This window comes from Lagenorhynchus albirostris, chromosome 13 (genome assembly GCF_949774975.1).
Source record: "Lagenorhynchus albirostris chromosome 13, mLagAlb1.1, whole genome shotgun sequence".
In the NCBI taxonomy this organism is placed as follows: domain Eukaryota; kingdom Metazoa; phylum Chordata; class Mammalia; order Artiodactyla; family Delphinidae; genus Lagenorhynchus; species Lagenorhynchus albirostris.
The window spans coordinates 75,502,774-75,518,721 of NC_083107.1; the positions used below are offsets into that span (position 1 = coordinate 75,502,774).

The window sequence follows — 15,948 nt, forward strand, 5'->3', positions numbered from 1 at the left end:
GAGAAACACTCCAAGACACATATTAATCAAACTATCAAAAATTAAATACAAAGAAAAAATATTAAAAGCAGCAATGGAAAAAGTAACAACTAACATACAAGGGAATCCCCATAAGGTTAACAGCTGATCTTTCAGCAGAAACCCTGCAAGCCAGAAGGGAGTGGCAGGACATATTTAAAGTGATGAAAGGGAAAAACCTACAACCAAGATTACTCTACCCAGCAAGGATCTCATTCAGATTCGATGGAGAAACTAAAACCTTTACAGACAAGCAAAAGCTAAGAGAATTCAGCACCACCAAACCAGCTTTACAACAAATGCTAAAGGAACTTTCTCTAGGCAGAAAACACAAGAGAAGGAAAAGACCTACAAAAACAAACCCAAAACAACTAAGAAAATGGTAACAGGAACATACATATTGATAATTACCTTAAATGTAAATGGATTAAATGCTCCAACCAAAAGACATAGACTGTCTGAATGGATACAAAAACAAGATCCGTATATATGTTGTCTACAAGAGACCCACTTCAGACCTAGGGACACATACAGGCTGAAAGTGAGGGGATGGAAAAAGATGTTCCATGCGAATGGAAATTTAAAGAATCTGGAGTAGCAATTCTCATATCAGACCAAATACACTTTAAAATAAATACTATTACAAGAGACAAAGGACTCTACATAATGATCAAGGATTCAATCTAAGAAGAAGATATAACAATTGTAAATATTTATGCACCCAACATAGGAGCACCTCAATACATAAGGCAAATGCTAACAACCATAAAAGGGGAAATTGAAAGTAACACAATAATAGTAGGGGACTTTAACACCCCACTTTCACCAATGGACAGATTATCCAAAATGAAAATAAATAAGGAAACACAGCTTTAAAAGACACATTAAACAAGATGGACTTAATTGATATTTATAGGACATTCCATCCAAAACAACAGAATGCACTTTCTTCTCAAGTATGCCTGAAATATTCTCGAGGATAGACCATATCTTAGGTCACAAATCAAGCTTTGGTAAATTTAAGAAAATTGAAATCATATCAAGTATCTTTTCTGACCACAACACTATAAGACTAGATATCAATTACAAGAAAAAAACTGTAAAAAATACAAACACATGGAGGCTGAACAATACACTACTAAATAACCAAGAGATCACTGTAGAAATCAAAGAGGAAATCAAAAAATACCTAGAAACAAATGACAGTGAAAACATGATGACCCAAACCTATGGGATGCAGCAAAAGCAGTTCTAAGAGGGAAGTTTATAGCAATACAATCCTACCTCAAGAAACAAGAAAACTCTCAAATAACCAACCTAACCTTACACTAAAGCAGTTAGAGAAAGAACAAAAAAACCCCAAAGGTAGCAGAAAGAAAAAAATCATAAAGATTAGATCAGAAATAAATGAAAAAGAAATGAAGAAAATTATAGCAAAGATCAATAAAACTAAAAGCTGGTTCTTTGACATAAAAAAATAAACCATTAGCCAGACTGATGAAGAAAAAAAGGGAGAAGACTCAAATCAACAGAATTAGGAATGAAAAAGGAGAAGTAACAACTGACCCTGCAGAAATACAAAGGATCATGAGAGATTACTACAAGAAACTGTATACCAGTAAAATGGACAACCTGGAAGAAATGGACAAATTCTTCAAAAAGCACAACCTTCCAAGACTGAACCAGGAAGAGATAGAAAATATAAACAGACCAGGTTCCAGCACTGAAATTGAAACTGTGATTAAAAATCTTCCAACAAACAAAAGCCCAGGACCAGATGGCTTCACAGGCAAATTCTATGAAACATTTAGAGAAGAACTAACACCTATCCTTCTCATACTCTTCCAAAATATAGCAGAGGGAGGAACACTCTCACACTCATTCTATGAGGCCACCATCACCCTGATACCAAAACCAGACAAAGATGTCACAAAGAAAGAAAACTACAGGCCAATATCACTGATGAACATAGATGCAAAAATCCTCAACAAAATACTAGCAAACAGAATCCAACAGCACATTAAAAGGATCATACACCATGATCAAGTGGGGTTTATCCCAGGAATGCAAGGATTCTTCAATATACGCAAATCAAACAATGTGATACCCAATATTAACAAATTGAAAGAGAAAAACTATATGATCATCTCAATAGGTGCAGAAGAAGCTATCAACAAAATTCAACACCCATTTATGATAAAAACCCTTGAGAAAGTAGGCATAGAGGGGACTTACCTCAACATAATAAAGGTCATAGATGACAAAACCACAGCCAACATCATTCTCAATGGTGAAACACTGAAACCATTTCCACTAAGATCAGGAACAAGACAAGGCTGTCCACTCTCACTATTATTCAACATAGTTTTGGAAGTTCTAGCCACAGCAATCAGAGAAGAAAAAGAAATAAAAGGAATCCAAATTGGAAAGGAAGTAAAACTGTCACTGTTTGCTGCTGACATGGTACTATACATAGAGAATCCTAATAACGTTACCAGAAAACTACTAGAGCTAATCAATAAATTTGTTAAAGTAGCAGGATACAAAATTAATGCACAGTAATCTCTTGCATTCCTGTACAATAATGATGAAAAATCTGAAAGTGAAATTAAGGAAACACTCACATTAACCATTGCAACACAAAGAATAAAATTACTAGGAATAAGCCTACCTAAGGAGAAAAAAGAACTGTATGCAGAAAACTATAAGGCACAGATGAAAGAAATTACAGATGATACAAACAGATGGAGAGATACACCATGTTCTTGAATTGGAAGAATCAACATTGTGAAAATGACCATACTGCCCAAAGCAATCTACAGATTCAGTGCAATCCCTATCAAACTACCACTGGCATTTTTCACAGAACTAGAACAAAAAAATTTCACAATTTGTATGGAAACACAAAAGACCCCAAAGAGCCAAAGCAATCTTGAGAAAGAAAAACAGAGCTGGAGGAATCAGGCCCCTGGATTTCAGACGATACTACAAAGCTATAGTAATCAAGACAGTATGGTACTGGCACAAAAACAGATATAGATCAATGGAACAGGATAGAAAGCCCAGAGATAAACCCACGCACATATGGTCACCTTATCTTTGATAAAGGAGGCAAGAGTATACAATGGAGAAAAGACAGCCTCTTCAATAAGTGGTGCTGGGAAAACTGGACAGGTACATGTAAAATAATGAAATTAGAGCACTTCCTAACACCATATATAAAAGTATACTCAGAATAGAATAAAGACCTAAATGTAAGGCCAGACACTATAAAGGTCTTAAAGGCAAATATAGGTAGAACACTCTATGATATAAATTACAGCAAGATCCTTTTTGACCCACCTCTTAGAGAAATGGAAATAAAAACAAAAATAAACAAATGGGACCTAATGAAACTTCAGAGCTTTTGCACAGCAAAGGAAACCATAAACAAGACCAAAAGCCCTCAGAATGGAAGAAAATATTTGCAAATGAAGCAACTGACAAAGGATTAATCTCCATAATATACAAGCAGCTCATGCAGCTCAATATCAAAAAAACAAACGATCCAATCCAAAAATGGGCAGAAGACCTAAATTTGCATTTCTCCAAAGAAGATATACAGACTGCCAACAAACACATGAAAGGATGCTTAACATCACTAATCATTAGAGTAATGCAAATCAAAGCTACAATGAGGTACTACCTCAGACGGGTCAGAATGGCCATCATCAAAAAATGTACAAACAATAAATGCTGGAGAAGGTGTGGAGAAAAGGGAACCCTCTTGCACTGTTGGTGGGAATGTAAATTGATACAGCCACCATGGAGAACAATTTGGCAGTCCCTTAAAAAACTAAAAATAGAACTACCATATGACCCAGCAATCCCACTACTGGGCATATACCCTGAGAAAACCATAATTCAAAAAGAGTCATATACCACAATGTTCATTGCAGCTCTATTTACAATAGCCAAGACATGGAAGCAACCTAAGTTTCCACAGACAGATTAATCCATAAAGAAGATGTGGCACATACATACAATGGAATATTAGCCATAAAAGAAACGAAATGTTATTTGTAGTGAGGTGGATGGACCTAGAGTCTGTCACACAGAGTCAAGTAAGTCAAAAAGAGAAAAACAAATACCGTATGCTGACACATATATACGGATTCTAAAAAAAAATGGTTCTGATGAACCTAGGGGCAGGACAGGAATAAAGACGCAGACATAGGGAACGGACTTGAGGACACATGGAGTGGGAAGGGTAAGCTGGGATGAAGTGAGAGAGTGGCATGGACTTATATACAGTACCAAATATAAAATAGATAGCTAGTGGGAAGCAGCCACATAGCACAGGGAGATGAGCTCAGTGCTTTGTGACCACCTAGAAGGGTGGGATAGAGAGGGTGGGAGGCAGACGCAAGAGGGAGGGGATATGGGGATGTATGTATATATTAGCTGATTCACTTTGTGATACAGCAGAAACTAACACACCATTGTAAAGCAATTATACTCCAGTAAAGATGTTAAAAAAATAAATAAAGTATAGCTAATTTACAGTGTTATATAGGTTGGGGTATACAGCAAAGTGATTATAAATATATATTATTTTATATTTATATATATATTCTTTTTCATATTCTTTTCCATTGTAGTTTATTGCAAGATATTGAATATAGTTCCCTGTGCTATACACATTTAAACTATAAACTATTTAAACTATAGACATTTATTTAAAGTTAAAAATTATTAAACTAAATAAATACTTTCAAAGAATATATAGAGATACCATAAAAATGTATTAAGGAAACGATGAACATAGGATTTAGGATGACAGTTTCTTAATGTGTAGGTAAGTAGTCTCAAATACTCACTTGAGATGTGCTTGACAAAGGTGTTGATTCTTTTATTCCTTATTCATTCAACAAATTATATTAAATATATATTAATTGCTGTTAAATTATAAAAATTATCAGGTACTTATTTGGTGCAAAGCACTAGGATAAGTACATGACAGAATAATGGAAAACACAGACATAACTCTTGCTTTCATAGGCCTTATATTCTAATGGGAGAAGAGTCCTAGAGACCAAGATTTAGAATCTTTTTCCATCTGAATTAGAAAGATGACTCATCCATGGAAATGGAAAGGAAGAAACTTCCAGAATTTCTTCCTGTAGGTAACCTGTAAGTTGAGGACCATCTATAATGCAAGTCCAAGTTGTCAGTAAATGATTATAAATTTACAGACACCTGAGGGTAGGAGGCCCAACAATTTTAGGGCCATTATAGGAAGAAAATAGAAAGAAAAATACATAAAGACACTAGTGACTACCTTACAACACATACACATGGCTCCTCTTCTAGCACAAGAAAATTATTTTAATTGATGAATTCATTCAATTAATACTTCTTGGGTCCCTGCTACATATGAATCACTTGTGCTTGATTCTGAATGGTCCTAAATGGCCATTACTCAAAATTAACTACATGCCCAGCAGCAATGACTAGAGCAGAGACTGGTTCTCGAATGCTGCAGAACTGTGGGTTCACATGAAACCCTACAGCTGACGCAATCGACACACAACATTTTCGTAATGACTCATGAAGGTGACAGGGTTTCACAAAGCATGACTCCTTGAAATTTATTTGGGGAGTTGCTGATGGCTGCATTTTAGGAGCTCAAAAAGCTAACTCTAGTTAACGAAAAGGTCAGAGCTGCTCGGTCTGACATTAAAGACTCGGGAGCTACCCAGAGAACAGGCTTCCTCATCTTTTCCTGTGTCTGACTCAGAGACCTGTGCAGTTAGTCCTCACACTTCTTCCTTCAGACTTCCTTTCTTACATTTCTACTTTCAGTATCATTAGCTCCTGATCTCTTTCTATCCAGATTTAATGCCAATATTCATGACTTCAATTTGTTTTGTTTTTCATGAACAAACTAACTGCTGAAAGGAACCAGCTAATGCATCTTCCCATGATCTGTTTCCTAGGACTCACAAAGCAAGACTTGATTTATTGACAAAATAGACAAACTGGTTTCCAAAGGCCACGCTCCTCTTGAGAAACTGCATCAGAATAGGAACTGCTATTTAAAGTCTCCATTAATCTGAACCTCCCTCTGGCGGACAGACTCAAGAAATTGTTCTCACTGCCCAGGATGCAAGATGCTGCCCCAGGGTGAAGTACCTGGGGTTTGTCAGTGAGTGGACCTACTCAGTGAGAACCTTCTTTTGGTCTAATTTCAACGAGTTGTCAGCACATCAGACAGGAGGGAATCTGAACTAAACTTTGGTTATAAGAATGGATGTTCCACAGAAGCCCCTTGATGGGGGCTTCTATCAGGCAAGGAAAACTAGTGCCCCTGCAGGGGGAGAGCCAAGGATTGTCAGTCCAAACTGCAAGCAGCAGTTTATTTGTTTTGTGGGTGTTTTTCTCTTCTGTAAACACGACCTGAAGCCAAGTGATTGGTACATGTTTTATAAACTGGAAATATAAACACAGACATTCTCTTCCAAAAATGGATCTTTAGGACTTCTCTAGGGAACTTGTTCTTGCTGTTCTGAATTCTGAACTAGCATTAGTGAAGATGTTACACCTCTGATATTTGGAGTGTTAATCCCAACATCAAAGGGCAAAAATGTTGAAAAGGTTTTGAGGCACCCTATTAGATTTCCAAAACCATTTTTGCTTCTACTGAGAACAATACACTTATGTGACATGTCTTAATGCAGGAGGAGGGGGAAAGAGATCAATGTGTGTTTCAAAATCAATTTAAACATCATTGCTTTGTAAAGCCTTCTCTGACATCATGATGCCAGGTTTAACCTTGCCTTCCCTCAACTTCAACTTCTTCTTCTTTTCTTAATATTAGCTGCACCACATGGCTTGTGGGATCTTAGTTCCCCCATCAAGGATTGAACCTGGGCCCTCAGCAGTGAGAGCACAGAGTCCTAACCACTGAACCGCCAAGGATTTCCCACCTTCCCTCAACTTCTCACAGTACTTTAACGCTTTTGTACAGTTTATAGCACTTCCTTCTCAGCATAATAAGTTTATCCCTTTGCTAGACTGTTTGGAAATAAAGATTGAATTCTGTTCATATTAGATGCAAACAATATTTATCCAAATGTATTGTATAGAGTAGGTATTCACTGAAGATTTTTCTAATAAAATATCTACTGTTATTCATCATATACTTTCTCAAATATAAACATTTTTATTTTCCAGTTAAAAAAAGCTAAATGATACTAAATAGAACTAAATTTTGTTCAACTAAGTCATTTCCATGGACCTCGATTATTTTGTTTTCACTGCAAACAGTGGTGAGATTGTTAAATGATCTGACATATGACTCTGTCCTATGAAATCCTTGAGGGTAAGAATGTATTTCACGTCCTTCAAGTCTTTGCTCAAATGACAGCTTCTCATTGAGGTCTACTCCGACCACCTTATTTAAAATCATAGCCCCTCCCAAAGCAGTTTCTGATTCACTTTCTCTGCTTTATTCATTTTCCAGAGCAGTTATCACTTCCTAACATATTATATAATTTGCTTTGCTATTTTATTTATTGTTTACTTTGCTAAATAATAAGCTTAAGTAAGACAGACATTTTGTCTGTTTTGCTCACTGCTGTATACTGTAGCCCTAAAACAGTGCCTGGCACATAGTAGCTGCTTACCGTTTGTCATTGTCAGGAATATTGTGGTCAGTGGCATACCTTCTGTATTTGATACAGAAGATAACTTTTTACACCCGTTATCTCTACATCACAAAATTATTTTCATTTATAGCCAGATAATAAAACAAATGATAATAAGGACCGAAAAATACCAGTGACAAATCTTATTCATGTATATAATCATATTCAGAAAAATAAAGTTAATAATATAGTTCAAAAATGAAAAAATGCAACTACTTAATAGTTATTAAGTTTACCTAACCATTTGAATTTTGATTCTTTGATTATAGCATGAAAAACAATTTTGTGTAAATAACTGTCCAGTAACTAGTAAATGAATTTTAACAAAAAAGATCTCAAAAGGCATAATTACTATGTCATACCACTGTTGTAATGTTTTATTTTATTGATTTATTCTTTAGTTTTGAAAGAATTAACTATTTTAAAAAATAAATTTCAATCTGAATTATTCAGATTCAGTAAAATGTTTATGAGTGAACCAAAATGTGCACTTACCTAATGAAAAGATCATACCTCACCTTATAGTCTGCACTCTGATATTCTGATTTACATTTTTAAAATAAATAAAACTTGGAGTCACAGAAATCACTCAAATTCTTTCTCTGTCTTCAAAAATCATGATGTAATCATTGTTTATTTCAAATCTACTGTTAAACACAAGAATATCTATTATCACAGAGGCTGGACACAAATGAGCTCCAACAATTCTGAACCATTAAGCATGTGTTTTCAAAATAAAGACGTGTAGGTGAATGTATGTGTGTCAAGGGTTTCCTCTGAATTAACTATGTAGAATGTTTAATAAAGGAAAAGTAATAAAAATGTACACATCTGAAGCTCACATATGTGGGATTTCATATTATATATTTTTTATATATTAAATATAATATTTTATATTATATATTAACTATATACTTAAAAATCTGTTATAACAAACATTTACTTATATATTATATATAATATAATGTAAAGTTACATAAGTATATAGAATTGTATAAATATATAAATACAATAATATATTTATGAATAAATGAATAATAAATCACTATAAATATATACTTTCATATGTCCCATATAAAGATATAATTAAAATCCTATAGTAGTTGCAAAAATTGTTTGAAATTTAAAGCAACAAAAGATTTTTTCAGGGAAGGGTATTTTGTCACCAGTGTTACTTAGAATTACTGGTACATGGTGATAATAAATAGTGGACCCAATTTTAATCTATTTTACTATCGTATTTAAATTCTCTACAATAGATAAGCAACAGGGTCCTGCTGTATAGCACAGGGAACTGTATTCAATATTTTGTAATAAACTCTAATGGAAAAGAATATAAAAAGAATATGTATATATATATATATATACATGTATAACTGAATCAGTTTGCTATATACCAGAAACTAACACAACATTGTAAAGGAAGTGTATTTCAATAAAAACAAATTCTCGACAGACAATGACCACTTTTATTGCCGTCACCTCCCTGCTCTTGTTACATCACTGGTCCTTTTGACTTGTCTTTTATTCCCAGTGCCCAGCAGAGCCTCCTATTTGGCAGGTGGTCCATGAATACTGAACACATCCCACTGCCTACAGCGAATTTAAGTGGAGAGCAGTCTTTAGGAATGCACCTCAATGCAGTGAACTTTTCCTCTTTAGAGACCCAGGAGGTGGGGTCAGAAGTGAGGTGGTCTTCGATGATTCAGTTCAGCCTCTGCAGGGATGTGAGAGTGTACAGCCCTCACCCTCTAGAACCCAAGAAGCGCCTCCTCTGTTCCAGGCCACCCGGGAGCATCCTTCTCAGGGAGGACTTGTGGCCGCACAAAGTTCTCACTGGGCACAGGTCTCTGGGTTCCACAGGACAGCACTCTGAGTTTCTCTGCCAGGGCAGGGGCAGCCAGAGTTCTCAAGGTCCAAGACTATATTAGGAAATATATGCACCAGGAGAGCAACAAACACGTTTGTTTTCTTCCAGCACAGTCTGCTCTGCTTATCTCAGACACCTCCTTTTCTCCAGCAGAAATCACAGCCCTGAGAGGAATGTTCCATTGGGCTTTGGGAAGTTTTTGCTCTGTCTAAATGAGGTCTTGCCCTTGGTATTTGTGAAATCATTTCAAAAGAAATCATTTCTCTGAGACCAACACATAGTTTTTAAAAAAATCACATGAGAACAGCCGTGTAAAGGAGGCATTCCTGAAGGTGCCTGCGATGGGTTTATTGCCTGCCCCGCATTTGCTGAAGTACAGTCAGCAGATACCTTCTTCACGATGCTGCTAACCCATCTTGCTTGCTGTTAACCACTGTGCTTCAGGTTGTGTGAGCTGCACCACAGGGGGGAAATAAGACAGGAGCATTTGCGTCAATATCCTTGGTGCTGCTCGCCATTGACAGCCCTTGGTGCTTAAAGCATTGCTTTGCACCAGTGGGACGGCAGCGTACAATCAGAAAACCACCCTGTTTCTCACTGCCCTGTCACACCTGCTCTGCAGGGTTAATTCTTCTTCATACATTTGTGAAATATGATACAGCTCATGACTTTTCTGGTCACTTGCTATGAGTGAAATTTCCTTAGTTTTCTGCTTGTCACAAAACTGTAATATTTCATTAATTAAAGTGTCCAATCATATATAGTAGTCAAAACTCTTTCTTTTGGGCCTCCCTGGTGGCTCAGTGGTTGAGAGTCCGCCTGCTGATGCAGGGGACGCAGGTTCGTGCCCCAGTCCGGGAAGATCCCACATGCCGTGGAGCGGCTGGGCCCGTGAGCCATGACTGCTGAGCCTGCGCATCCGGAGCCCGTGCTCCACAATGGGAGAGGCCACAATAGTGAGAGGCCCGCGTACCGCAAAAAAAAAAAAAAAAAAAAAAAAAACCCAACAACTCTTCCTTTCATTTAACTTAAAATTAAATCTCTCCCTTCCCCAGCTTGGGCCTGTTCCAGGCTGGGCCTTGCAGTGAAAAAAGGGAGGTATGGTGGGCTCCTCCTCTACTTCTCTATGTTGTGTTTGCACCGTTCCTCCCCCAGCTTGAGCAAGGCTTTTGATCCCTTCAGAAATGGAGAGTGGAGAGGGACATGCGGTAAATGGCGGGAAAGGCCTCATTTGACTGTCCCTCCTGCATGCGCTGTCAGTACTCTCTGGTTCTTTCTCTTCTGGGTGCTTCTGTGGGTTCTCTGGAGAAGCGTCCCCCATCACTGGTGATCTCTCCTTGCCGTTCACTCTGGCTGGTCACTAAGAATGCCCTTCGGCCTGAGGGCACCTGTAAGAAAACCTCCAGTCTCTGTGGGCTGAGCCTCTTCACTCCCCAGGTGGCCTCTTGGGGCCGGACTTAAGACAAGGCCAGGGTAACACTCATGTACCCCACAGGGAGTCCTGCTTAGGTGGCTTCACACCTTCCTTCAGAATGGGGGTGGCACCTTTTGTCTTAAGGTCTTGGCTGCAACAGAGACAGGGTCTAATTTTAAATTATACTAACAATGCAGTTCATACTTGTCTACTGAATTTTAACTTACAATGTGCTTCTGAAGGCTAAGTACACATGGAGGTTAAAAGGTTAAATGAGGCAACAAGGAGATACAATGGAAGGAGTATTCATCTGATTCTGTGACATTAGATGTAACTCTAGAATGGAAGGCTTTTGAGTTGAGAGGGTCCTAGGGGTTCCTGAGACCTCTTCTTTCCTTCTAATCAAAATGCATGGAAGCCAATAAAACCCCGGCCCCATTAGCCAGGCTACGCATTCAAATACTGCTGCAGCACTGCTGCATGAGTGAAGTATAACCCTAAATGTAACCTTAACCCTAGCACCACAAACCTACATTTGTAGGTTCTATGAGGGTGATGTACCGGAAAGGGAAGAAAAAAATTTTTAGAAATATAGGTAATGAGGCTACACTTGAAAGAATCGACGCGGCGCAATTACAAACAAAATTATGGACAACGGCTAATTGATCAATCAGTTCAAATAAAATCATCCAGATTGATAGGAATAGTCATGAACAATAAAGTAACTAGCATGGAAAAGTATTAATATCTCTTAAGTGTTAAAGAAGTACTCAGTAATAGAAAATGAAAATCTGCATGAGAATTAGGACATTAACACAACTGAAGCCTTTTTTCCTAAAAACTTCATTTCTGTTTGGTGTGAGGGGTTGGTTGTTAACATCACCCCGTGGCCTAGAGATAGCTGAATAATATTTCTAAGTGTGGTATATACACCTTTTTTTCCTATAGAGATTGCTTCCACGATTCTTGGGACACATTCCACAACAGGGTTCTGGATCTTCGTGAATCATCCTTTGGTGATCTTTGGAAAGTCTAAGCTGATGAATGTTATGGAGAGGAGCTTGGCCAACATTTGCAAGTCAACAAAATAAAGGGAACCTTTAATGAAAATGCGTCTGAAAGTGTCCTAATCTTGTTTCCTTATGTCACACCTGTCACAAAATAATTTCATTTCACCCTTAAAATAACTTTAGGGTGGTAAATATTAATATTCCAGGTAAAAGGACAAAACTTATAAAGGTTAAATTATTTGCTCAAGGTCACATTATTAAGTAGTAAAGATGAGTATTTTGCCCTTCATTAATAATAATACTTGTCTATGATGTTATAAAAAATTTCAAAGTAGATACTTCCCCATCAACTATCTACTGATTTGTAGTCAGAGATCCCTGAATCACAGATGAAATAATGTGAGGTCATACAGTTTGTAACTGTCAGATTCCTAACTCAATCCAAGGTTTTCTCTACAATAGCATGTTGCATCTGTATATGTTTCCCTTTCTAAAACTGTGTACCTCTCTTTATTCGATTTCTATGTAATTTATAATTACACTTACTAAGAAATGCATACATGTGGCTGTCACTTATTCCTAATCTCTTCCCTCTTACTTCCTCATTTAAACAGCCAGCAGCTTGAACCACAAGATAGAATGAATTAAAAATCCAATGTAAGTACTTTCTGTTTATATCAATTTCAGTGCTGGCCCCCAAAATACAAACCAGTATCAACAGTTTGAAATTACTGTGTTAACATTTTCCATTTCTAAGCTAAGCTAAACATTGGAGCAAATTGTATTGCAACACATATTTGTTTTAACTCCAATACAACTGATATTCTTATCCAAGACATGTTAACAAACTTTCCCGTAGTTACCCATATAATGATGGAATGGAGTTAATGGAGTATTTTGGTTCACAAATTTGAGTAGAAATAAAATTTTTACAATTCTTTTACAACTCAAAATTTGCATTTTTTTCCTATTAAATTACTTTGCTCTGTGTCAGATATAAAAATCCTTATGCTTCATCCAGTAAACATTCCCTTTTAACCTACAATTTGTAGCAACAGTTCCTCCATGGAAATATGTTAAAAGAGGATTGTTATGAAATTGATTTTTTTCTCATCTTACCAGTAAATTTTATGAGAAAACAAAGAATAATCCCCTGCCTGTACTCTACTCTTGTGAAGATGAACAAGAAAAATCTGATCATTTAAATCTTATTTCATATTTCATCATCTGGTAACCAAAGTTCTCCTTAGAATACAAGTATATATTATCAGCACTGATGCATTTTCTCAGGAATCATTTGGCTTTCTCCTGGTATAAAATCATACCTTTGGAAGGACAATTAGCTTAAAAATTAGATAAATTATCTTTTGATCAAGTCCACTTCTAAGCATATAATTATAAATGCAAAAGCCAATGCTAAAAATGCTTATCAGTGTATCATATATAATAGTAAAAATTGAAAACAAAATAAAATTTTAATAGGCAATACTGATTAAATAAGTTTTGATAGACCCTTATGATGAAATATTAGACACCTTTAAAATAATATGCCTATAAATATTTTTTATGACCTGGGAAATTGCTCATGAAATAGGATTATTTTTGTAAAAGCCTGTTATAAAAAAAGTTACATGTTACCAGCTCCAAGATACATATTTTTCACCTTTTAACATTTGTAAAATCAGAATGCATCTTAAAATTTATGGTGTCTTATAACTGTTATAGGTTGGGTAGCAGTGATGGCAGCTGTCCTTACTGGCTCATGTATGAACTTAGCTGTTACTTCTATTGAAATGTCTGGACAACTGCCACTCCTCATTTTTTTACTCATGAAACCATTTAAGGACAACATTCAGAAGAAATAAAAATCCTAGTTGTTGCTTGAAATTCTTATATAATCTCCTTATAACAAAATGGTGCTAGCAACAAAACTCACTTAGTGTGAAAGACTGAAAGATTTCCCCACTAAAATTGAAAGGAAGCAAGTCAAGGATGCTTACTCTCACCATTTGTATTGAAAATAGTCCTGGAAGTCTTAGCTAGTGTAATAAGTCAAGAAAAAAGAAATAAAAATTTCCACAAAGAAAAACCCAAGGAATATACCAAAAAAATACTGGTTTCTAGAACTAATAGGTTGCTACGACAAGTCACGGAGCAAAGGACAGCACACAAAAATCAATCTTGTTTCTATATACTAGCAGTGGATAATTGGGATTCAACATCAAAAATATAATACCATTTATAATAGCCCCCCTCCGAAAAAAGTAGGTATAACTTTAACAGAACTTTAACATGTATATGATCTACATGCTGAGAATTGCAGAACACCGATGAAAGAAATCAAAGATCAAAATAATTGGAAGACTTAAGTATTCATGGATTGGAAGACTCAGTATTGTTAAGATGTCAATTCTCCTCAAATTTAGCAATAGTTTTACAACTATTTCAAACAAATGAGAAAGATTTTTTTTTTGTATAGAAAAGCTGATTCTAAAATTTATATGGTAAGGCACAATAATTAGAATAGTCAAAACAAAAGAAGAAGAAGAAAGTTGGAGTATTCACGTTATTCAATTATAAGATTGACTCTAATGCTATAATAATCTAAACTTGTAAAAGTATAGACTTATAAATCAATAGAATAGAATAAAGAGTCCAGAAATAGACCCACACCAATAATGTTTAGTCAATTTTTGCCCAAGAGAAAACAATAAAAGCTCAATTAAATGGAACAAGATTATCTTTTCAGCAAATGGTGTTGGAACAATTAACATCCATATACAAAAAAAAATACCTCAACATCATTTTTATATAAAAATTAACTCAAAATGAACCATGGATAAATGTAAAATATGCAGCTATGAAACTTTTAGATAAAATATAAGCAAAAATTTTAGAGACCTGGAGTTGGGTGAAGATCTTTTAGACGTGATAAAAAAAAAATCTAGAAAATAGACAACTGATCAAATTGGACTTCATAAAAATTAAAACTTTTGTTCTGGGAAAGACTGTTAGGAGAATGAAATATGAAGCTACAGACTAGGAGAAAATACTTGGAAATCATATATCCAACCAGTGACTTATATCCAGATTACATAAAGAACTCTCAAAACTCAATACTAACCAACAATCCAACTAAAAAATGGGCAAAACACTTCACAAAGTAGATTATATCAATGGGAAATAAACATGTGAATGAAAAGCTACTTATCATCACCAGCCATTAGTATTGATAAAATGCAAATTAAAACTGAGGTGAGATACATATCTATGAGAGTGTCTGAAATAGTATTAAAAAGACCTCGACCACACCAAAGTGGTGGCAAGTATGGGAGCAGCTAGAATTTTATATCTTGCTCATGGGAACACAAAATTGTTCATGTACTCTGAACAACAGTTTGGCAGTCTCTTATGAACAGGCACTTGTACAAACTTGCAGTCTTAATCCAGGGTATTCACACTGGACAACTGACAACTTACGTCACACAGAGACCTGCATATAATGTTTACAGTAGCTCTCTTCATCATCCCAGAAAGCTGGAACCAGCCCAAATGTCCTTCATGGTGAATGGATAACAAACTATTTGTATATCCAAACAATGGAATATTGCTCATCAGTATTTTGAGGGGGGCATTCTAATAGAAGAGAAAACATTTTGTTATATTAAATAATTATTTTAAATTACCCAGGAAGTGCCTCCTTTGGCATATCCTGGTTCTGCCTCATGTATGCCTACGTCAGAGTCCCCTGTGTTCTGGATTGCTCTCTGTCAGCATTCTCCTTGGTTCCTAGGTCATTTATTGATTGTTCTCTGCTGACAAAAATCATTCTCTGGAAACAGAGGACCAGCTCATGCTCTCATGCTATAGAACTAAAGGGACTGTTTTAAAAAGCACATGATTTCAAGCCTCACTACCATCTAGAATTTCTAGTCTAACAGCTTCCAG

General features: G+C 36.0%; 1 long non-coding RNA gene across 2 annotated transcripts in view; it reads left to right on the forward strand.

Annotated features, from left to right (window-relative positions):
• The window catches only part of LOC132531400 (uncharacterized), a 363,003-nt gene extending 350,446 nt beyond the window's left edge, over nt 1–12,557 (forward strand). For both annotated transcript variants that reach the window (XR_009544085.1, XR_009544086.1), the window contains one exon: nt 11,939–12,557. This is a non-coding gene — a long non-coding RNA (uncharacterized LOC132531400). The remainder of the gene's footprint in view (nt 1–11,938) is intronic.
• The last annotated feature ends 3,391 nt before the right edge of the window (nt 12,558–15,948 follow it).